Source organism: Myiozetetes cayanensis, unplaced genomic scaffold (genome assembly GCF_022539395.1).
Source record: "Myiozetetes cayanensis isolate MyiCay16 unplaced genomic scaffold, myiCay2020 scf2-11, whole genome shotgun sequence".
Lineage (NCBI taxonomy): Eukaryota > Metazoa > Chordata > Aves > Passeriformes > Tyrannidae > Myiozetetes > Myiozetetes cayanensis.
The window spans coordinates 76,227,130-76,251,455 of record NW_026087411.1 but is presented as its reverse complement, the minus strand read 5'-3'; the positions used below and the strand labels follow the sequence as shown (position 1 = coordinate 76,251,455).

The following is a 24,326-nucleotide window of genomic DNA, read 5'->3' as shown; positions in this document are numbered from 1 at the left end:
AACACTTAAACATCTCATGTTGCCTATTCAGAAAAGTAAATCTAAAGGATAGCCTACAACTGAAGGTTTAAAACTCTGGAAACTTCTCTTTGAAGGAAGACTAAAGTAACTCCGGAGCCTTATTCTTTATTTTTTTGTTTATTTGTTTGGTGGGTTGTTTTTTTGTTTGTTTGTTTTTGTTGTTTTTTTTTGGGGAGGGTTTCCTCATTTATTGCAGTTTTTATTTCTTTGTTTTGTTAGTTGACTACTGCGTAGCCTTGTCAGTGAATCTGAGGTTGGGCAGAGAGTACTTTTGGCACTGATGTCTCCTAGTATTAGAGCCTCACCTGAATAGTACAATGTGGTAGGAATTTGTCCTGGTAGGTTGATGGTATCTGGAGAACAGTTAGAGGGAAGTAGTGACTTGACAGATAAATCTACCATTACATGGCTCCACCAGCTACCACCCACTCAATCATATGGACAGGATAAAGACAAATGTTGTAGGCATGTCACTGTCGTTGAGTTGAGTTGTTGTATTCCTTTCAGCTTGTCTGTCCTGTTCTAAATGAGTAAAGAAGCCATAAACCACATGTCATAGTTAAACCACCCTTTGGACTTTTATCCATCTCAGGAGCAACACAAGCTAGAATTGCAAATTCAACCTAACCTTTTTCTGCTTCTGGGGTCTTTTTGGTTTATCCTTGTCGTGCAGGAGGTTTAAAACATGGGGAGGGTTGATTTAAGATACTTTTATGAGTAGTGGAGGGTAGGGGGTAGGACAGGAATTTTAATACCCTATCAAGTAGAGGTTAATGATATCATCTTGTGCTTACTCTTCTCCCCTGGAAACCTTATTTTGCCCTGCCATGCTGTTCCCATTTCAGCTCAGTTCATTGCAGAGGTACTATTAAAACTCTTCAAACTGATCCAAAACATGGGTGACCCCATACCCTTCTTTGTTCATGTAGTGGGAATAACACACCCCAGAAGAGTTATAGTTCAGCCTGGTACTGAATTCATCAGAAAACTTTGCAAAGAAATCTCTTGCTCAGCTTTAATTAGGATTAACCAGTCAGAGGTCATGGTCTGTTCTGGTTAATACCACTTGTACCACCTGAAATATAAATGGATTATAGGATTAAGTCTAGTTTCTGAATATGTTAAAAAACATATGAAACCTGTACGTGATTTTATAGTTTAAAAAAAATATTAAAGAAAAGCTCCACGCACATTTTTTTTAAATTGAACTTAGCTCCACTTTTCTTTAACAATAGTCCTCATACCTCTGTTGTGGATTATATACATGGAATACCTCATACATCCAGTTTGAGTTTGATCAAGGAATCTCAGTGTCACTTCCTCACTGTGTTGCTTGCTCAAAAACAAAAAAGAAAAAGTAGCATTTTTCCTTCAATACTGGGGGAAATAGATAACACAAGTTCTTAAAGGTCTGATATATCAGAAGCCATTGTGATAATAGTAAAGAAAAATGGGTGTCAGTTAAACAAGCAGTTTAACATTCATAGGGCATTGTAAGACAGAGTGCACTTTTACAAAAAGACACTGAACTTGAAAATGACAAGGTGGAAATAGAGGGAGAAGAAGTAAATTGCAAGCATAAAGCCATATGCAATAAAATTACTTGACATCCAAGCAAAGACAAAGGAAGGGAAGGTGCATGTGAGACACCTCTATATATGCATATATAGACACATACATATATATGTATGTGTTTGTATATATATACATATACACTGCATATATATGAAAAAAATATGTGATTGTCATATTTTATGCTGTCATAGTCAAATCACAGTTGCAAGAATTTTTCGAGCATGTCCAGAAAATATCAGGGTTTCAAGTTCAAAGTGTCTTATAGATGGAGTAGGGTTTACTCATTACTTATAAGTCACCAAGTTTACACAACAGAAGTTAATTCATTGTCATGATTAAAACCACCACTGGAAATAAGTTTTGCTACTGAGATCAAAGAAACAAAGATTTTGATGGAGACCTTCTCTGAAGTGAGCATCATTTAATGTATTACAAACAGTCCATGGATTCAGCTCTCAGTATGGCACATGTAAGTACCAGTGATTTTCTGTATTGAACTGTCTACTTTTTTGTACTTTTATATCATATCCCCTTCTCCTCACCATTATGCGAGATCCCTTATGAAGTGGAGATGTCTCACTTTAAGCAGCCCTGACACTAGAAGAGTTGGTCTTTGTCGAAAATGAAGGTCAGTTGAAACTAATGAAATATCTGCTCTGCTGCAGTGTTACTCATATTTGTTCCATGTAAAATCATTTTAATGATTTCTGAACATCATCAAATACTTTATTATTAACACATACACACATATTTAATGTATTTTTCATCCAGCATTTAATGTTAGAGAAGTCTTTCTTCCCCTGCTCCCAAAATGATTATCTGGATAAAGAAGGTGGTTAAGCTTTCTCTAAATAAGGTTCAATATAAAATTACTTGATACAGGTCAACATCTATATCAGTTTAGGACTGCATCCAGTACAGAACTAAGTCCAAAATAAAAGGAGAGGTGGATGGAAATCATGTGATCCTGGATATATTACCTGCTGTGGGAGTGCCTGCTGTGTTGGACATTGTCAATGGGATGGCAAAAGCCCTTTTAATCTCCCTAGTAAATCTTCAATTTATCACAGTTGTTTCGGTTGTCATTAATTTAACATTTTACTTGGGGTTGTCTAAAGCTTTGAATGCACTTGTGTGTAGGAGAAAGTCAAGGGAATTCCTGAAAAAAAAGTATGCATGTATTTATTTTCTTCAGAGCCATCAATATCTGTCTATAATGGCTGGAATTATCTAGAAATTGTACTTTTCACTGGAAATTCACAATGAAATTTAAATGCAAAGTTCTGATGGTAATTATTAAGATATCATGCTGAATTTAATTGAAACTATAAGAGTGGTCTTTGTGTTTACTTTTGATACTTGATACAATACTCCTACCTGCTGACGTTCATTTTCTTTCTTACATTTATGTTTTACAGTGACATAACTTATTTTCTATTAAAGCTTTTCTAGCTGTTGATTATTTTGTGTTCTTGGTTTGTGATGAGGTAAAACTTATTTTGAACCACATAAATTTTATTTAAGCTAAAATGCAATTTTTCCTTGCTCACACTAGTTAAATTCTCACATTAAGTTAAATTCTAAAATGCAATTTTAAAATAAATAAAATGCAGAAAAACAGTATTTGGAACGTATATAGATGAGAAACTGAAAGCTTAGAGAACCACATAGCCTCTCTGAAATAAATAGGTCTAGGCTTCACCAATGCTCCTTGTATGCCACAGAAAATACAGGGAAAATGGTTTTCTTTTCAGGGTTGAAAAAAATGTTTTAGCTCACCTACTTACTATTGTTGTTCTTACATGCATCATTATACTATTTTGTACTTCCACTTACTGTTTTAAAAGGTATTTTTCAGTTTTACTGTATTCCAACATTTTTTAAAAATCAGTTCATATATATAGGTAATTAATTTGAAACTTGGTCTTAATAGATCCATTAGTAAGAGGATACCTGCCAAAATTATTCTCAAGACAGTGTTTTTTAAATCTGATAAACTTGGCAATGGAGAGATTTTCGTCCTACTTAAAAAAACCTTCAGAATACAATCTCTAAGTGTAAAAAAACAACTTCACACAGAATAACTAGAATAATTTCAATCTGTGGGATGATGATCACTTTGTAAATGGGCCTCAGTGCTTCAGCACTGAGAAAGTGAAGTACTTTTCATAGGTCTGAAATTGCTTTGGTGGATGAACATAAAGTAATTGAAAACTTTTGTTACACAGATTTTAAAGCCCCAAAATTTTTTTCTGCAGTGTACTTTACTGCATTATGCAATATATGAGGCAAGCAATTAACTTCAAGCAAATACTCATTTTCATTTCCCATTAACTCTGTAGTCATAGGGATGTTCTCCAAAATTAATCTTAGGGGTACTGGTTGCAAATGATGATATGTTGTCAAAGTTCAAACCAGTTGATTGTACTATAATTTTTCTTTCTTCAAATACTCCCGATTCAGTTTCATCAATGTCCTGAAGGTAATCAGGCAAACTGGATTACCCTCCTTTCAAGTGTGCATCACAGAACAATGATCACAAACATTACTGTATTTCTGCAAGATAAAGGGAAAAATATAGAGTTTTCAGCAAATTAACTGTTTGATGTTATTTTTCAGACCAGAAAAAGTTGATTTATTGTTTCCAATACATGATTTTTTCATTTTCTTAAGATTCGTTCTGTGGATTAATCTTGAAAAATTACAGCATTTGAAAATTTTGGCATGAAGTAAACTATATGAAAGGTTATAGACAGATTCTGTTTCTTCTACTCATTTTTTTATTTCTAAATATTACTAACAAAAACAAAAGTTCAACAAATGTTGTTCTTAGAAGGTGTAGTAGAATTATTTTTATATGACACTGATTAAGCCATTTCCTTGCCACATTACCTACATTACCGGTACAGTATTCACCAAAATTTGCAATAAAATATATCAACAACACAAATGAAAAGAATTTTCTATTTCTGATAGCTCTTAACACACCTTTTTTTATTATTGTATTTTTATAGTGAGGTTTTATATATTAATTTTGGTTGTTTGTTTTTTTTCTTGGAGGGCACTTCATTATATAGATAAAATAATCTGATATGTTGTATTGTAAAAAAAAAAACAAGTCAGGGAGACATAAAGCCATATCTATGTTTTCATTCCAAATATGTGATTTTGACACACTAAAAAAAGATGGTGATGGGGTCTTTTGCTTGTTGTTTAAGTAGTATATAATATTTTTAAAGACTCAGTGTTTATATTAAACGCAAGGTATGGATGCTCATACTCAGTGCAAACCTGCTGCAGAAACAGGTTGTTGAAATCAGAGCACCTCAGGTATTTCATCAGGCAATGTAACAAAGGTTCTGCTTCTGAGACTAACAGCAGAAAATTGAGGGATTTAGGCTTTGTCCCCGCCACCTCAGACTCCTAAATCTGATGAAGATCTGACCTGAGAATGACAGATAGACAGCTTTAGAAAAATTCGTGATGAACCTTGATTTTAAACCTTTAGGTTCAACTTCAAGTTCTTTAAACCATATGCCCTCTCTAGATCTTTTGAGACTCTGCTTATAATAGCAGAATTGTTATATGAAAATCTGAACTTTAACAGCATGTAGGAAGTTTTTATTCTTGCTATTATTATCCTTACAACTCTGATCACTGTTGGTTTTAAGTATTTCTATTTTCAAGAGATTTTCCCATATAATTACTTATAAGAGGGTGAATAAACTAGGCAAAAAAAAAAAAAATCCCTTTTTCTGTGGTCCTTTACAGTGGAGTGACAAAAACTGACATCAATTCAGGATCATATACAGCTGCTGTCTGTGTAGGGAAGAGATGAGAAGTAGAATGCCTTAATAATATCAGGAGCCAAGAGCATTTCTCAGTGATATGAGGTACTGCCCAGGATATAATTCCCTTCCTTTTACAGTGGACATTGCCTTTCCCTTATTCCCATGCGAGCAAAGAGAACACATTTTGTACTGACTTGTGAGTACTCAATCAAATATAAAGTAAAGAAAGATTTCATTGGATAAGGAAATGTCACTGTAGTGGTTTTTTGGCTTAGGATTTGCAGGACATTCTCATCTCTTCTATATGTTTAGATAATCAATACACTATTGGAAGCACCTGCTATCTTACACGTATGAAACTATAATTTTTTATGTCAGTATGAGGAAAAGAAAGACCAAAATAATAGTGATCTGTTCCATAGCAACTAAACATCAGTTGGAAAAGTGATGGAAATGGGATTGGAACAATCACATTGACTGTGATTTTTTTTTTTTTTTAAAATAATCAATATCCTGTCCTATATTTTATACTTTTAAAATGTATTCATTATGAACTATGAGGATTTTTTCTCATTTTGCAAGAAGCAACAAGCACAAGATTTAGGTTCCAGCTTGGTCCCTTTTAGCTCCACAATAAAAGAGTTAAAGATATGAAGCCCACAAAAGGTTTTTTTTACCCAGGTATGAATTTCATGCTATGCAACTAAATGTACGAAGTACTAAGAACAGAGGATCATCTTCCACTCTGAATTACCAACAGCAATATTTAGAACTACAGACATCTTCTGCAAATATAAGCATTTGTATCTCAATTTATTTTTAGTACTTTTTAGGGTTTTTTTGTGTATGTTTCCTCTTTCCCTAAACTTGGAAATTTAAGAAGAATTTTACCTAAAGGAAAGGAGTTATATCAGTAAATCAGTACAGTATAAAATTTTCACTTTTTCCTTTATTTTGTAATGCAACTGTTTTATGGAGTTACACATCTAATATGTCCTCTATTATCTAATGAGATAATTTAAAAACATATTTATAATTTATTAAATTTATATATTAATAAATTAATTTATTACAGCTAACAGTATGCCATTGTGGCCAAGAAGGCCAGTGGTATCCCAGGGTGTAATAGGAAGACTATTGCCAGAAGGTCAAGAGAGGTGATCCCGTCCCTCTACTCAACCCTGTTGAGGCCACATCTGGAATGCTGTGTTCTGTTCTGGGCTCCCCAGTACAAGAGAGGCATGGAGATCGTGGAGTGATGAGGGAACTGGAGCATCTTTCTTATGAGGAAAGCCTGAGGGAGCTGGGCCTGTTCAGCCTGGATAAGAGACAACTGAGAGGGAATCTTAAAAATGTCTGTGAGTATCTGAAGGGAGGATGCCAAGAGATGGCTCCAGGCTCTTCTCAGTGGTGCCAAGCAATAGGACAAGAGGCAATGAGCAGAAACTGGTGCACAGGAAGTTCCACCAGAACATGAGGAAGAACTTTACTGTGCAAGTGACCACACACTGGAACAGATTGCCCTGAGAGGGTGTGGAGTCTTCCTCACTGGAGATATTTAAGAACTGCCTTGATGCAATCCTGTATAATGTGGTCTAGATGAGCAGAGAGATTGGACCAGATGACCCACTGTGGTCCCTTCCAACCTGACCTATTCTGTGATACTGTAAATAACAATTGCCCAGAGCCCAGCCTGATCTCCCTAAAATCTGTGAAAAATCACAGAACTCTAGGGCCCTGATTCTTAACACAAAATACACAGCCCTCCTGTGTATTTTGCCCTCCTCTTTCTTGGGAAGTTTCCAACAAATCAAAACATTCAGAGCTTTGCAAAATTATCATATTGTTGATTTGCTCTTGAATACTTTTGGTCAAATTGACAGTGATGGAGTAGAAGCTTTGTTTTCAATAACATATTGAAATATGTCTTTAAATCTAATTAAGACAGCTTGTTGAAAACTACAGATAGTGGGTTTCATGCATTTCATATGAAAAAATTAGAAATAAGCAATAAGGAGTAAAATAAAACTTTGAAACATGCTCATTCCTTTGTCATGAACAATCATCATAAAAATTTCGAAAGCTAAATTGAAAACAGATAAAGAAAAAGCCCTACCCCTTAACAAAACAAAACAAACAAAAAAACAACTTAGAAGGAGAACAAAACCTCTGTCAAATAAATAATCATATGCACTGAGATCTTAGTTCTTAGAAAATACCAAGAAACCCTCGTAGAGCACAGCAGATAATGTAATGACAGTTGATAATGAGGAGAAAATAAATTATATTTTTCAAAAGTGCAAAACTATGTTTCTTTCATTAAAAAAATACAGGTAACAATTTAACAATTTTTAAAAATGTAAAAGTCAGCATTTACAATACTGACCGATATTGTACTATTAAGGACATATGTTTTGAGGTTTTACAATCAGTGATGATTTAAAGTTTCAGTATATAAAATAAAGAAACCCATGATCTAAATTACTTTTCCATCTGCATTTAAACATAAATTTAGAAAGGAACGTAATCCATCTAAAATTAATAACAAGAGTATGACTTAGATGGTGTCTGAAGCAAGAGGCAGCACCCTGTGTACAGCTTTTGCAGTGATGCTGGTGTGGGGCAAAATCAAGTATCTCAGAAAAGAAATCCCAGAAGTCAGCAGGATGAGTGAGTTACAGCTTAGGAAGGGTGTGAAGACCTGTTGGAAATTGTGTGGACAGATGTTTATTGAAACAGTTTTCAGTGCTTGCTGAACACACCACCTTGTATTTACAACTCTGAATCCTTCCTCAAAATGTGGTGTTTAACCTATTTGTTAGGGTAGGAAATAAAGTACTTAGTGAAAGGAGATATTTTAATCAAAACTTCCTCCTCCATGAGTATTCCAAGTGTAGGAATATTACACCAGGAAATGAAAAGTTTGTTGTCTCTGCTTTTTGAATGGATACTACCATAAGAGCAGTGTTTTGACAGCAATGTCTGATTGTTCTGAAATTCCAGGATGGTGAACTTACTTGGGAATGTGTACTTTTAGGGTCTCAGTCAAGGCTGGGCATAAAATAGGATTCAAACTGACATGGAAAATGACTATGAAGAAGATTAACTTTTCCCCAGCCAAAACCAGCACAATTATCCACACAAAAATATTTCTGAGCATACAGAGAAACTTGTGGTGACCAGGCAGTTCATTCTCACTGAAAGTGGAATACCATGAGAATCATAGTTTCTTGATAATTGAGCAGTAGCTAGTCATAAATTTTCAGGATAATCATAAAATGCAGTGAAATTTTTTAGAGATATGAATCCTTTGGGAAAGATTTCTCCTATTTTGGGCAGTTTTGCCCATAGTCCTACCGAGCCAGCCAGGTCGGTGAGCCAACAGTCACCAATATGGCTGTAGAGGTTTTTAGAATCCCCTTATGTTGTCTCATCAAAGCATTTTAGAGATAAATCACTGACATACATGTAACACTTAAGTATTTCTTCTATGCCCATACTACAGTTTTCCCTGGCTTGATTTCTTTTAAGTATGAGTCTTGTGTTTGCTGTGCCATGCTCTGCATTTCTCTTCTTTTTTTCCAAATTCATGACAATTCATCTGGGACTGCTTCTGTTTTCTTCAGATACACATTCTTCCCTTCCTTATTCTATTTTTTTAATGCCTCTTTGCCTCTTTTCTTTTCTGTATTTTTCATTCCTTCTCCTTCATCCAGACAAATCTTGTGACATTTGTAGAACGGTTGACACTAAATGATATATAACACTGTCAAACTTCAGTTGAAATTCAGCACTGAATACTTCTGAGATGTGCTCTGCTCATATTAGCTCAATGTTATTGATCAGCCAAAGCAAAGAACTGTGAAACAAAAGGAGATGATGAGATGACAGAATCATGCAGAACTCCAGCAGAAAGATTCCTACAGACACAAGACATTCAACACCAGTGAACATAGGTCACTATAGCATATATCTCTCCAGTTGACTTTAGTAGGTATAGGGACATAATTATTTGTCTGACTGAAAAGAAATCTTAGCTAAAAAACCAATAGTTGCATGGCTATTAGGTTTATAGCACTACAGCCATGTGTATGCAGAAAGAAGGTTTTGCAGTATTTCTCAGAACATTCTATTATATTCAATTTCAAAAATTATATTGGTTATCTAAGGATGTACATATATATTATATATATGCATATATCTAAGGAATATGCATATATATTATATATTATATATATAATATATAAATATTTCTGGGAGTATCTTCCTTCATAAATTACCACTTCTGCTAACTTTATCAGTATTCTTTTAAAAAATTTCAAATGAACCATATGCACTGAGTTCCTATTAAAAAATGTGTAATATTTTTACATGAAAAATTAGATCCCCATACTGAGATTCTTCTGCTTCAGCTCATGTATGAATGTATTGAATTTATAACTGCTTTTTTCTGTCAAGCTTTTTCCCAATAATGTGTATTAAAATGATTATATAAAAATAAATTGTATTACACAGTATTGTAATGTTTTCAAAGATGACATTACATTAGTCTAACACAGGCCAATTTTCTCTGCTCCTCTAATAGCATGGATGTTGCTTTGTGGGTGTTTTTGTTCTTGTTATTTCTGATTTTCTCTTTTTCCTGGAAGAAATGTGCAACATTTCCCAGCACACATAAATAAGGTCTGTTTTTAGACCGTACTGCAGGCACCATGTCTAGGTTTACTTCAGCCGCTAAATCTAATAAACATCTACTGGGATAGTAATTTTTAAGTTCAAGTTCAATATCAAACATGTCAGCAGTGCACTTAGCAAGAAGCAGGGCAGCAGTTTGAAGAAAATGCAGATCCAGTCACCAGTAATTCTTATCAAATTATAAACCCTTGTTAGAGTGCTGGGGTTTCATCAGATAACATTACTAAAATAAAAGCAATCCTTCTGCAGGAGGTGATTGCTTTTCTTAGGCATAGGTAGATTAAACATCAATTCATTTACATACTTTTGACACACGCTTTGCCACTCACATCTTCATTATCCGCATTTGTGAAATGAATGCTTCATTTTGCATGGTGTTATCAGGAAGTTTCATGCTGATCAGAAATGGACTGGTATTCCTTTTTATTTTCTTATGTCTACCGATTTCATTTTTAATTCAGGTTTTTTTCTCTTTGTAAAAAATTGTTGATGACTTAAAAAGAAATTATTTGTTATATTTAGAGGTGTGTAATACTGTGGTAAATTATGCATATGTATTTTAGAGGGATAAGTTCTACAGTATGATATTGAAAGTCTGTATACATTTAGCAAATAGGTTAAAGATACTGAATCCATTTTTCAAACAACAGACATTATTTCTGGCCTATGATTACAAGGAGACATAGAGGATGCCCTATTTCAGGAAGTTAAATCCAAAATTTAAGGCATTAAAAATTTTCTGATGAATTCTGAAGTTACCTTGTTCCACTACACAGCCATCAAATTCTGAGAAAGGTAAATGGTTCAATGCCTAAATTCAAAGTGACTTCTAGAGTAGTTTTCCACCCAGCTTGGACAAGATTCAGAAATTGTGTTCTGTTGGAGATGGCCATTCTCGAAATTCATCATATCTGCAATGGAGAGAAGACTTTCTTACTGAAAGGGACAGTGACCATGCCTCTGTGTATGAACTGTGTTACTGATACCACCATCTTGTCACTGTGGACTTTGCTCTCTGGAGCTATCTGGTGTGTGTTCATCGGACGATCTACATTGATGTAATCTGTCCCAACCAGTCCCTGTTCTCCCCTGTTATGTAATTGTTACTACCCCTTCCCCTAATGTTTATTCATGTACCCTTCACCTATCTCATGTCCAAGTTTTGCATATCCCTCCTACCTTCTAGCACCTTCCCCAACCTACCCTATAAAATCCCTCCATTTTGGTAATAAAGCAGATCAGCCTTGGGCACTGCTTGGGCAGGACCTGCAGCTCTGTTCAAGAACCCCCACTGGTCTCGTGTCTTTATTCCCAGCTCGTGACAGTGTTCAGCAGTCACAATATGGCCTGAGTCTTCCAACTGGAGAACATTTCAGATGAGGAGAGGCTGAGAGAGCTAGAACATCTGATCTTGGAGAAGACCAAGGATTAAACCCAGAAAATTCTATCCAAATACAAGAAACAACTTTTTACTTTGAATGTAGTCCGACACTGTCACAGGTTCCCTGGAGAGCTTGTGGAGTCTCCAACCCTGGAGATTTTCAAAACCCAATGTGACACTGTCCTAGGTTTCTAATTGAGAAAGAGAGTTGGGCTGCAGGATTTCAGGATGTTCCTTCCTCCCTCAACCATTCCATGATTCCATAACACACACAGACACACACACCAGGAAACCATATTTCCAGTACCCTGTATCCAACTAGAATGTGGAAGATCTGTGTGCAAATACTCAATCTGACTTGCCTGGAGTTCTGGACTTGCATAATCTGTTTTGATACTTGCTCCTGCAGTATATATTAAAGCTGTGGTTACAACATGATCCAGATTGGATCTTCCAATTTCTTTCTTATTTATCCTTCTTCCTGAAGCTCTCCTGTGTGTTTCTGAGGCTGTAATCTGCATATATAAAGCAATGGAAAAATAAAGATTGTCAGTTATCCTACTCAACTTAGTTGTAAAAGTTAAAAGTAGAAAAATACTTAGAGACTTCAGAGGATAATCTTAAATCCTGTAATATCTTCTCAGAATTACCTCTTAAATTGCTAATTTTTCCACTGATAATGTCAATATATAATAATACGTCAAACATCTGCAGTATTACTTAAACAATTGAAAATATCCAATCTACGAGTGGCTGTATCTACATCACCACTACTTAAATGTTTTCATGTTCATCTTGGAGAAGATTCAAGATATGGCTCAGTACTGAGGCTTTGAATTGCCCATGAAAGGCATTTACTTTCACTAGTCCAATGTATTAATTCAATGTGACTTAGCTTGTGGGAATCAATTACTTAATAAAGGAAGGTTTGAGACACCTTGTCCTGTAATTGTGTAAGTTCAGCTTAGTCTCTTTTTTTCCAGGCTTGAAAGGGATAAAGACTGTGACAGAGATTATAATTTTCTTAGGTAACATAACCAATATCTTTGCCTTATTCTTCTTAATTTGTTCTTATTATCTCCACATCCCTAAGTAAACTAAGTAATCTTTTCCTGGAAACAGATTTTGGGTATGCCTATGCTCTCCACTAAATGGACTGCAGCGGGGAAAAAAGAATTATTAAAAAACACATGACAGGAGCTAAGAATGGTTGAGATTGTCTAGTTGCAACATCCCATGCTCAAGTGGGATAAAGCTAGTGCAGGTTGCCCAAGAACTTGTCCAGTTCGTTTTTAGTATCTCCAAGGGCTCCACAACTTCTCCAAACTGTTCCAATGCTTGATTGTGTTAAAAATTTTGTTTTCCTTATCAAATAGGTCTCAAAGGGCAGTTATTTTTTATACCTTTGTACTTCCAGTTCTATTTCTGGGTACAGAAATGTATAGCTATGTCTTCCCTACATCTTGACTTTGAAATAAAATTTCGTCACAGTCCAATAATACTATTCTGCAAACTGTCCTAAACTAAATGGAGGACCAAGTCTTTTTCATGCTCAGAGTCCTGAAACCAAATCCATCTTCTTACAAAATAAATGATATTTTATCTGACAAATCAAGCTTAATAAAGTGATTATGAAGTTCTGAGGTGTCTTTTGTGCACCCTTAAAACTTGCAGGTAACTTTCAGATGTGGCCTCCTGATATGAACTTGCTGTAAATCTATGTAACTTCTGATGAGTTCTTATCATTTTTTCATATATTTTTCTTCGTTCTCAGGAGTTTCTGAGGCTGAGTTGTGGGTAAACTGCACTGATTACAGCTTCAATAATCCATCTTGGTCCATTCCTGTCAGCTTGATAAGTCAAAGTCGTTTCACTCCTTTGCCTCTCCTTTTGTTGAGGTTACAAGTCTGTTATTTTAAAGTCTTAAAAAAAAAAAAAAGAAGCAGAAAAAAAGTGCTAATATTTTTTAGCCTGTGAAAGACAGATTTTTCACAGGGATTTGTCTTTTAACTTCCTTCATACTTTCTTGAAACTGATTTTTCTATGACTGATGTTTCCGAATTGACTCTCTAGTAGTTCTTACAGTATGTTTCTCTTTGCTGTTCTGCTGAGGAGCAGAATTTAGACATTTTTAAAACTTCAAGGATAAGAATAATCTTGTAGAAGTTGTAGAAGTCTACATCAAGAGTAAGTAAACTGTATCCTAGATGTACTCCATTCATAATAACTTTGGTATTTTCAATATTAAAGCCATAGCATTTTTGACATAACATCAGCATAAGAGTGAACAAGGTTATTCTTTAGATTTCTTCATCAGATTTCTGTTTTGGGAAGTTACAATGGGTTAATGTAAATTTTACATGAAAGTCTCAACAAAAATATTTTGAAGTGTTTAAATCAGATCTACATGTTCCTGTTGCACAGTAGAGAACTAAACCTTTCCTGAATTTCTTTGGTGATAGAGGAAATTTTTCAAACTTTTTCTTCAGAGTATCATTTTTTTTGCTTTTTTTGTTCTGTTCAGGCATAGAAGAAGATGGAATTTCAGATCCGAAGTTAACCCTAATGACTGAGACAATATGACCTTTGTGGTATCCTTAAATTTATATTGGGGAATTAAAAATATAATGGAACCAATCTGCCGAAATAGAAATTTGAAATTCAAACAAAGGAACATCCAAGAATGACATTTTTATTACAATAGATTTATTTAACTACACAATATTTTCTTCCTGTTATGTATAACTAGATACATAATGTAAAATAGGGGAAAATAATTTATTATAACAATTGTCTTTTATTTTGTCAAACTTAGCTAGCAAGTAACTGCATAGAAGTGCCATCCATTATGGATATGAGAATACCCATATTATGGAATATGAGAATAAGTATAAAAATAAATACAAAGTTCTGGAGTTTAAATTAAATGTACTATTAGAAGAAAGGTAAAGACCACCTAGAATAGAATTGGGACCATTGTATAGCTCCATGAACTAATTTGGAAGTAAATAGATAGTAGTCTGCCAGGATTTATTTCTGGAAAGGGAAGCAGCATGCAGATTTTGGTGTTTTTTCAGAGTAAAAATATTTTCTTATCTTTCTTGGTCCAGAAATTTTCTTCACACAACCCCTGTGAGACATAGATGTAAATACAAACATAGATCAAAACTATCTGTAGCAAGAAAATATCTCAGTGTTTCCAGTGAATTTAAAGGGACTTTTATGTTTATAATTAAGTGCATGCCTATGTGCTGAGCTGGACTAGGTAAGGAAAGAAGTCCTTATAAAATACAGGACAAAGCATAAAAGAGCTTTTCCAATATTATCTAATGAATATTATACTGCATGAAAGTTTTCCAGCACTGCATTCTGGATCCCTGTTGAAGACAACAATGAGGAAGAACTAAACTGACAAGCTTCCCTAACTGGCTGTACCTCACAGTCCAATTGTGTGCTTATTCATTCCACAGATGAAATTTGGCTTTGATAAAAATCAGAGCATTGAAGATGCGAATTGATATTTTGAGGATGTGTTTGCTTTGTTGGTTTATTTGGTTTTGTTTTGGTTTTTTTGTTGTTGTTTGTTTTTTGTTTTGTTTTTTTTTTAATGTTTAGTTTGTTTTCAGTAAATTCACTTGCATACAAAGGTAACCCTCAGTAGTTCTGGACACTCTGAGAGATTCTGCAATGGACGTCAAAAAGGAGATATCAAAAATCAAACAAGATAGCCCAACTGCTGTGGAATAGACCAACAAATATTTTAAACATAAATGTCTCTAAATAGTCATGTCTTTACTAAGTACCATAACTAACAGACTGACTATGCAGTCAGAATGTTTCTAATGCCAGCAGATCTATTAAGTTTCAAATGGAATAGGCAACCCATTTTCAAAGCTGAGGGACTAAATTCTTTTATATTTTGACTACATTTTTAACTACAGTTCTTTAAATAATATAATCAGGTAATGATGCAAGGAAGGCTGTCCCATGTAATTTGAAACTTAATGGTAAAACCATATTCTAATAATGTCTATCTTTATAAAGAATTAATTTTACTTGCTTTTAGATACTTAAATTTCTAAGTCAAATATAAACATATTTATATAGAAAGAAACAAGCAACTTCAGAGCCATTGGACTCAATATTGTAATACTGGAGAATGAGGATTAATTTATAATTCAATCTTCTGGCAAAAATTTCTCTACTAGATATGTTTTGCAGCCAATGGAGAGAGAGCAACTCACCTCCAGAGGATGACTAATCTTTAACAAACTAAAATTTCCCTTACTTACTACCCTTTTTATTTCATAAAATGTAAAGCAGTTGGATTCTGCATTATTGAACTGTTTTTTCAATGTAAGAAAAAACAATTTTATAACTTTCAGGTAATAGAAATATGGATGACTTAATGGATCAAAGAGAAGCATCAAAGATGATTGATGGCAAATTTCAAGATGGTTTCTCACTCTATTGAAGAAAACTCATTTGAGTGCAAAATCATTTTTATAGAATATTTCTTTCTCTTATTCACTAAAACCCAGTTATTATACTGCCTGATCAGTAGTCCATTCATTGTTTAATTTGCAAGGAAATTCTTTAGGAAGTAAAATGAGGAAGAAGGAAGAGACCTAATAATGCCATTTTTTTTTTTAAATCCTTTTAAGAGAACGTCAAAGTAATAATATCAGGTCTGTACACTTCAACAGTAGGTATCCGTACAATATGGGGGAGGGGGAGAAAACAGACACAAGAGACCTCTAGGAAAAAAAAAAGAAAGAAAAGAAAAGGAAAAAAAAAGAGAAAGAATTGTTGCTATCCCTAAATATTGAATCTTTCAGCCTTTCGATGATATCTGTCCTGTATAGAACTAAATCAGGGGCTCAGCTTTGATATCTGTGAGGCTAGAAGGTTCACTGAGTTTTGTGTGATAGAAGACTACAGGGATAAGCTCTGAAAAGAAACCTGAAACATTCCAGACTTCTCATTTTGATTAAAAATCTGTGATTTTAAATAATGTAGTACATGTTTGCTTCCTGTAAGACCCATGGAGAAAGCAGGATTAAAAAAAAAAGCCTAAACTTCAGGCTTCTCCATCAATAATCTAATTTATATCAAGGAATTACCACTTCTCACCCTTACTTGATTTAAAGTAAGAAAAATTAATGTAAACATTGAATTAAGGAAAAGGCATTTTTAATAAACTGCAATATATTGAACCTTGTGAATTAAATATAATCATTCATTAAAAATATAAAATAGGTCAGGAAAAATAATTAACCAGAGAAGATAAATTGATGCTTAATATTTTTCCATCACAAGATTAGGTTTTCTTTTAATAAAAAACATTTTCTTGAATATGCTTTCCAAAAAGCAATAAGTAATCCGATTTTATTGCTTTAAATAACACATGGGTGATAATATAATATACTGAGAGTATTATCATATAGGGAATGGTATATTGAATGACATATTTTATATAAATATATTATTTTAAAAAAATTATACTTCAATTGAACATGACAGAATTCCAAATTAGTAGTTGTCTCTATCTTTGTGATATGTCATATTAAATCTTTTAATTCTCCCAACCTTTAGTGTGTTAATAAGTAGAAATATAACTTTGAATATTAGTGTTTATTCCCATGTCTAATTATTCATTGGACTTGTCTTTCTAATCATTAGCCTTATCCTTCAAATCTTATTAGTGCATTGCTCTCTATGAAGCTGTTGAAAACTTGTTGTGTTGACAAGGAATCAGAATCAGGCCCCTGAGTTCTCTGCTGCTGTTGTTGTGCAGCTGAACCTCTAATTTAATCTCTTATGAAAACCTAGATGGGACTTGGACTGCATAACATCTACCACCATATACCTATATCACTGGTAGTTTATGAGATGCAAAGAGATCCATATCCAAAGTAGACTACAGAAGAGAATAAATAAACTCTTTGCAACTCCATGTCACAGTGATCAGCAAACTCAAGGTGTTATGCTATAAACTGGCACAGGTTAACAGAAAATGGTTTCCCTATATATCTGTGATAAGGCTGGAAGACGGTAACATCTCAAAAGACAGCTCTAGGAATCAGTAAAACTGATGTCCTCAAAATCATGATCTTTTTCTTGAAATCTTTTGTCTAAACTCCTTTATCAAAGACTATATCGGTAGTAATGTATTTTGCATATTAAGAGTGTATGTTCCTTGTAAGTAACTGAATCTCATCAACAATGTTTTCGTAAAGGTGCACTTGATCACTCTTCAGGTGCCTAAACCAAGATCTACCTTAAAAACTTAAAAAGCATAGACAAACAGGATAAGGCTCATATTATATGTTAAGTGTATATTAAACTGTTGGTACAGTTACCTTATATAATAATAATAATGACCAGTCTTCGCGAGCGAAGATCCGGGGAAGGTCTTTACACCTTCCAGCCTGCGCATTGGATTTTTTAGGTGAGACACAGTGTGCGCGGAACTGAGCCCACCCTTTAATCCTAAGGTTCATCTGCCGGGGCCAAGCGAGCTTGGACGGTGGCAGCGAGGTCCTTAGGACGTAGGTGGGTTGCCTTTAAGGGCTAACGAGCCCCACCTGCCCGGGAGTGGCCCTGACCGGGAATCGAACCCGGGTCTCGACGGTGATAGCGCCGCGCCTTTACCACTAGACCACCAGGGGCTCCTACCTTATATAAGTACTAAAATTATGATCTTGACTATGTAAATAATTTCTCAGTTGATAACTTTCTCTGAATTGTTCTGTACAATCATTCTGTAAACTCAAGCTACAACAGTTCATGATTTAACCACGAAGGTAGAAATTAGAAAAAGCAGTCTTAACTCAATGAAGAAATTTTGTTCATCCTTTGCTTAAATGAGACATCATAGACTTCAGGGTTTGGTTAATAATTGTTTTCTGAAAGTAATTTCCTTTGCTTGTATAAAAGTCTGTTAACAAATACAGAGATAGTTACAGCTGTTACTTTATCAGCCATAAACTGTTTTACCCTTTTTTGATCCTGTTGCACTTTAGTTATGAAGATCAGTATTCAACAGAGGACGGAAGGGTTTTCAGTCAGAGAGTGAAACACTTAGGTTTTCATATCTACAGATGTGCATGTAGGATTTAGTTGCTTAAACAGAGGCATCCAGTGATGTTTGAAACATCCTAATGTAACCCACCTGGCTTCTGGTTCTTGTTCCAGAAAGTATGGATCTCCTGTAGTTATTGTGGTATAACTTTCAGCCTTGTTTAATTGCTCAAAAATTATATATGATGATGCACAAGATTGTTAATACAGTACAAGATAGGTTTAACAACTTGTCGTGGTTTTAGCTAGCTCTTGTAAACCGGGCAGAAAATTTTCTCCCTTCCCCAGGAGCCATCAAGATAAGCCCTTAAGAGCACAAAAGGCTAGCTGGTTGGCTAATGGCCAAAAGATTAGTCTCCTAGGAACGGAGCAGATAAGGAACTCCACCTTTTGTTCTTTTTCTCTCGTCTCCTGGGCAAGGAGAGGGAGGAGCTGGGGGGCTACGGTGGGGCTGGAACTCAGGTTGGGAGGTGTGGCTGGAAGGAGGTGGGGAGGAGAGGCTTGTGTGCCGGTGGGCACAGGACCTGTTGCAAGCTGCAGAGCTGCCTGGTTTCTTCTTTCTTCCTGCCGGAGGGGAGTTGGCTGCTGCTCTCTTCTCAGCTGTTGCTGGCTGCAGGCCCTGCTTAAAGCTAATCCTAACCAGCTGAAGTTCGTGAGTTTTCTTCCATTGGGAGAACTTTCTGTTTTATTGCTGGTTTTTTCCTTCCCCCTTACTCCTCCTCCCCCTTTTCCCAGTGTGGAAAGGGGAATCGAGGTTTTTTTGTTGTTTTTTCTCCGATATACTCTGGGGGGGTTGTTTTTTCCCCTTCCTCCAACCCACCTGGTGGCAGCCAAGGATCTCACAGCACTGCCTGGTGATGGGCACTGGACATTACAAGTTCTGCTCCTCCAGTGATCCAACAGCGCCACCTGGTGACTACAATAGGACACTACAAGTTCTGCACCTTCAGTGACCCAACAGCGCCACCTGGTGAATGGTACAGGACATTACAAATTTTGCATCTCCAGTGACCCGACGGCACCCCCTGCTGACTGTGGCTGGAACTGCACCAAAGGGTGCAAGAAATTGAACTATTTAATTTTCCTTTTACTGGTTTATTGGTTTTGTTCTTGAAGGGGATTATTGGTGGGTATAGGAGTATTGCCTGGTTGTTTTACTTGGTTTTTTTGTGTTCCTGTTAATACACACATACCTTTTAATAAAGGGTTGTTATTTTCCCTTTTCCATAATATGTTTTCCTTCAATTGGAGCCTCTTAATTTTGGATTTATAATTGTTTAGAAAGAGAAGTTTGGGTCTTTTCCTCCTAATCCACCCTCAGCAAAAGACCCTTGTCTCATTTAAACTGGGACACAACTGAACATCATGCTGGTTGTCTGTACTTAAAGAAAACCTATCTGATAACATCAGCAGAGTAATTCAGCTCAGCTGAATGTAAACATCTAAGATGTAATTCAGTTAACCATAAACATTTATTGTCTTTTGAGATAATCCTTCAGAAGATAGATGCCTTTCAAGAGGGACAGCTAGAGCCCAGCCACAGTATTTTAAGACATCTAAAAACTACCCAACTGGTTTTAGGTAACTGAATTTCCTATTATATGATTATTTATAAATATCAAAATCTTGGAGCAATAATTGGCACAATATCAACCAATATTGCAATGATGTCACAAAAGAGACTTCACATTAGAGTCTTCCTGAATTTTGCTTCACTATGCTACAGTGAACAAAATAAATTATATTTTCCCTACTTAAGCAACATTAGTCTTGATACTCTGAGCGCTTGTAGTAAAAAAATATCACCCCTAATGGACAGAGGTTTAATTTCCAGTCTGAGACACAGAAGAAACATGAACTAATATGGTTCTGCTTCTCCTCTGAAAAACACAGAATAAGTGTCTTAATGGTCTGACTGCAAAACACGTTGCTTAGTATTGTTCTGTAACATTTATTGATTCTTGAAAGATGAATACTATTAAAGTATCATTCCCGTACTTCAAAGATTAAGTTTATCCTACACTGATGTTTTAGTTTGAACATTTAATGTTACACAAATTTGAGGTTTGCATTCTAATTGTTTCTAGTTACCTTCATTACAAAGCAACTAAATCTTTAAGAGTTTGCTACTGGAGCAATTAAGTAGTGATTTTAATAGGATTGTGCAAAGTGACGGCCTTCTCTGCAAGCAGTATGCCTCTAGAATTGAGCCCATCTTAGACACAGTAAAACAAATGTCATGATCAGCTGAAGTGTGATTATATCAAAGAAGGTACATATATAAAGCATAATATATATGCAAAATATACTGGTAAGTACACCTGTGTGCTTCAGTCAGTGTAAATCAGTAAAGCCCATTTAAGTTAGTGGATCCTTACCAATCTACATTAGTTAAAACCCTGGCCCAGCATTTTCTTCTCATCAGTCCTGAACATCAACATTGTTTTTAGTTTCTTATGAAATTCTATATTATAATAAAGTACTTAGGTATGTTTAGCCAATCAATTTACTGGGTAAATGGAATAGTCTTAATACTGTAATTGTGCAATTAGAGTTATTTGATCTGTGTAGAACTAGCCATTCTTAGATTAGCAGATTGATAAGGATACAAGGAGAAGGCCAAAGCATTTTTTTAAACTGAAACTTTATTTCATTATCATGTAATTGGGTTAGGTTTTATTTTATTATTCCATATTTCAGTAGGCATGATAAATATGAGGTGCCCTGAGGGTGATGCTCATGCTATGATGTGCCTTGTCCACAGTTTATCTGAGATAATGTTACTGTCCCAAGATTCAGTTTTGGAGCACAGTATTTGTCCTATTTATATAATAGTCCAAATATTTTGCTTACCATAGAATAAAATTTATTGTTCTTTACCGATATAATTTTAACACTTTTGTGTAACACAAGTTCTGATTCACAGTCGTTGGTAGCTTCATGAGAAAATGCAAGCAAATTCAAAGCAGTACTATTAAAGATCTTGCTTTTCTTTCTGTTACTTCACAGGTCTTACTAAAACTTGAAAACATAAGAAAGCATGGGAAAGGAATATTTAGAAAAGATATAAAATATTCAGCAATTATTTTGTATTTCTATCAGTAGTTCTCTTTTCTTTAGTAAGATTATACCATAGAATATAAATCATCTGCTGTACAGTTATGAAGAATAGGATTCATCTTCCTGCTGTATTTATCACTGCTGTCTTTTTAGTGGTGTATGTGCAGTATAAGAAGTTTACATCTAAAGTAGGATATTAAACAATTCCTGGATAATGGCATGCAGGTATTCCTGCCATTAAATTGTTTGAACAGTATAAACCATGCATTTGGCCTGGGCCAGCTGGTACTCTGCAACACAATTCCTGGACAGTTTGGGATTTAGCAGTAACCAGGAATATTTCTGAATAAACAATGTGAATTTGGCCACTCTCTTTTAAGGGTAGGAGGTTAATATAACAAAACCTATGCTACTTTGGCCAGTCTTCACGAGCGAAGATCCGGGGAAGGTCTTTACACCTTCCAGCCAAGCACATATACTAAAATTGGAACGATACAGAGAAGATTAGCATGGCCCCTGCGCAAGGATGACACGCAAATTCGTGAAGCGTTCCATATTTTTTGGAGCCCCTGGTAGTCTAGTGGTAAAGGCGCGGCGCTATCACCGCTGAGACCCAGGTTCGATTCCCGGTCAGGGCCACTCCCAGGCAGGTGGGGCTCGTTAGCCCTTAAAGGCAACCCACCTACGTCCTAAGGACCTCACTGCCACCGTCCAAGCTCGCTTGGCCCCGGCAGATGAACCTTAGGATTAAAGGGTGGGCTCAGTTCCGCTCACACTGTGTCTCACCTAAAAAATCCAATGCGCAGGCTGGAAGGTGTAAAGACCTTCCCCGGATCTTCGCTCGCGAAGACTGGCCATTATTATTATGCTGCTTTGTGCTGATTGGCACAAAACATATGAAAGTGGTCCCAAGGGCTGTTTAATTTATTAGGCTAAATGAAGTCTGTCTGTCCTCCCTAAACTGTTCACAGCTTTTTCTCTTTTTTCTTTTTTTGTTTGTTTTTTTATTTTGGTTTGGTTTTTTTTAATTATAACAAAGGTCTAGCTGTGTCAGTAGGTTATTTCTAACCATGGTAGCAGTCAATGTTTAAGGAGACAGGACAAGAGGTTGTTTCCTAGATATATGTTCTCAGATTTTTGAAACCTGAAATATGACTTCTGAAGCAAGCGATTGCATCCATATATTTTGTATTTCATGAAGCTGTGCAATTCCTTCTTGAACCTATGCTGCAGTGTCCTGTTATAGCTCATTCTGCAAAGTGTGTGTACTGTATGTCTAATTTGCCCTAGTGGTCTACTACAATTTCATTGCGTTCAACTTTTTGTCTTTTTTTCCAAACATTGGTTACTCTATCCCTATTAACCTGTATGATGGGTTGACCCTACCTGGATGTCACATGTCTATCAAAGCCAATCTATCACATCCCTCTGCAGCTGGAAAAAGAGGAAAAAATACAATGAAAGTGTTGAGATAAGGACAGCGAGAGATCACTCACCAGTTACCATCATGGACAAAACAGACTCAGCTTGGGGAAATTAGTTTAACATATTACCAATCAAACCCCATTAGGATAGAAAGAAATAAAACCAAAACCTTAAAACACCTCACCCCTTTCTCCTTCCCGGGCTAATCTTCACTCCTGAATTCTCTACTTCCTCCAACTCATCAGTACAGGGGTATGTGGGATGTGGATTACACATCACACATTCTCTCTGCTACTCCTTCCTCCTCACACTCATCCCCTGCTCCAGCGTGGGGTCCCTCTCATGGGTGACAGTCTTCCAACAACTTCTCCAATGTGTTCTTCTCTCAGGCTTCATCATGAACTGCTCCAGTGTGAGTCCCTCCCATGGGGTGTACACTCCTTCAGGAACAGGCTGCTTCAGTGTGGGTCCCCCACAGGGTCAAAAAGTCCTACCAGCATGGGCTTTTCTCTCCATGGGTCCAGAGGTCTTGCCAGGAGCCTGCTCCAGCATGGGCTTCCCATGGGGTCCCAGTATTCTTCAGGCTCCAGCATGTTGTACTCCATGGACTGCTAGTCCATTGTTCTACTGTGGACCTCCAAGGGCTGCAGGGGGACAGTCTGCCTCACCACAACAGTCAAATTATAGCCTGAGGGGTAGGGGAATGCACCATCACACATGGTCTTCACCACAGGCTGCAGGAGAATCTCAGCTCTGGAACCTGGAACACCTCCCCCCAGCATTTCTTCACTGATTTTAGTATCTCCAGATCTGTTTCTCTCACATTCTTGCTCTTCTCTCCAGCTGCAGCTGTGCAGATTTTTTTCCCCCTTTCCTAAATCTGCTATCCGAGAGGCACTATACCACCACTGATGGGCTTGGTCTTGGCCAGTGGTGGGTCCCTCTTGGAGCTGTCTGGCATTGGCTCTGTTGGAAATAAGGAAAGCTTCTGGCAGATTCTCACAGAATCCACCTCTGCAACTGGCCCACTAAGAAAACCTCATCATGCAAACTCAATACAATTGCTCTACTGAATCCATTGTGCTATAGATCCCTCTTGTATTCCCCTTTATGTAATTTCTTTTCAAAGCTGGAAAGTCCCAGTCTGTTCAATACCTTCTTACATGAAAGTGTACCCATAAGCCTGTTTATTCTTTTTTTTCTTTCTTTTTTTCCAGTTCTATATCTGTGGGTATGCATACAGGCACATACTCATGAAAAAATAACAGCACAACTGTTCAGCTACATATGTAAAA

The 24,326-nt window shown here is 36.0% G+C and overlaps 1 non-coding gene across 1 annotated transcript; it reads left to right on the top strand.

The window, feature by feature from the left end:
- The first annotated feature begins 22,054 nt into the window (after window positions 1–22,054).
- Window positions 22,055–22,167, top strand: LOC126640833 (U6 spliceosomal RNA). Its single transcript, XR_007629163.1, has one exon. It is a non-coding gene; the product is annotated as a U6 spliceosomal RNA (small nuclear RNA).
- Window positions 22,168–24,326: the final 2,159 nt, after the last annotated feature.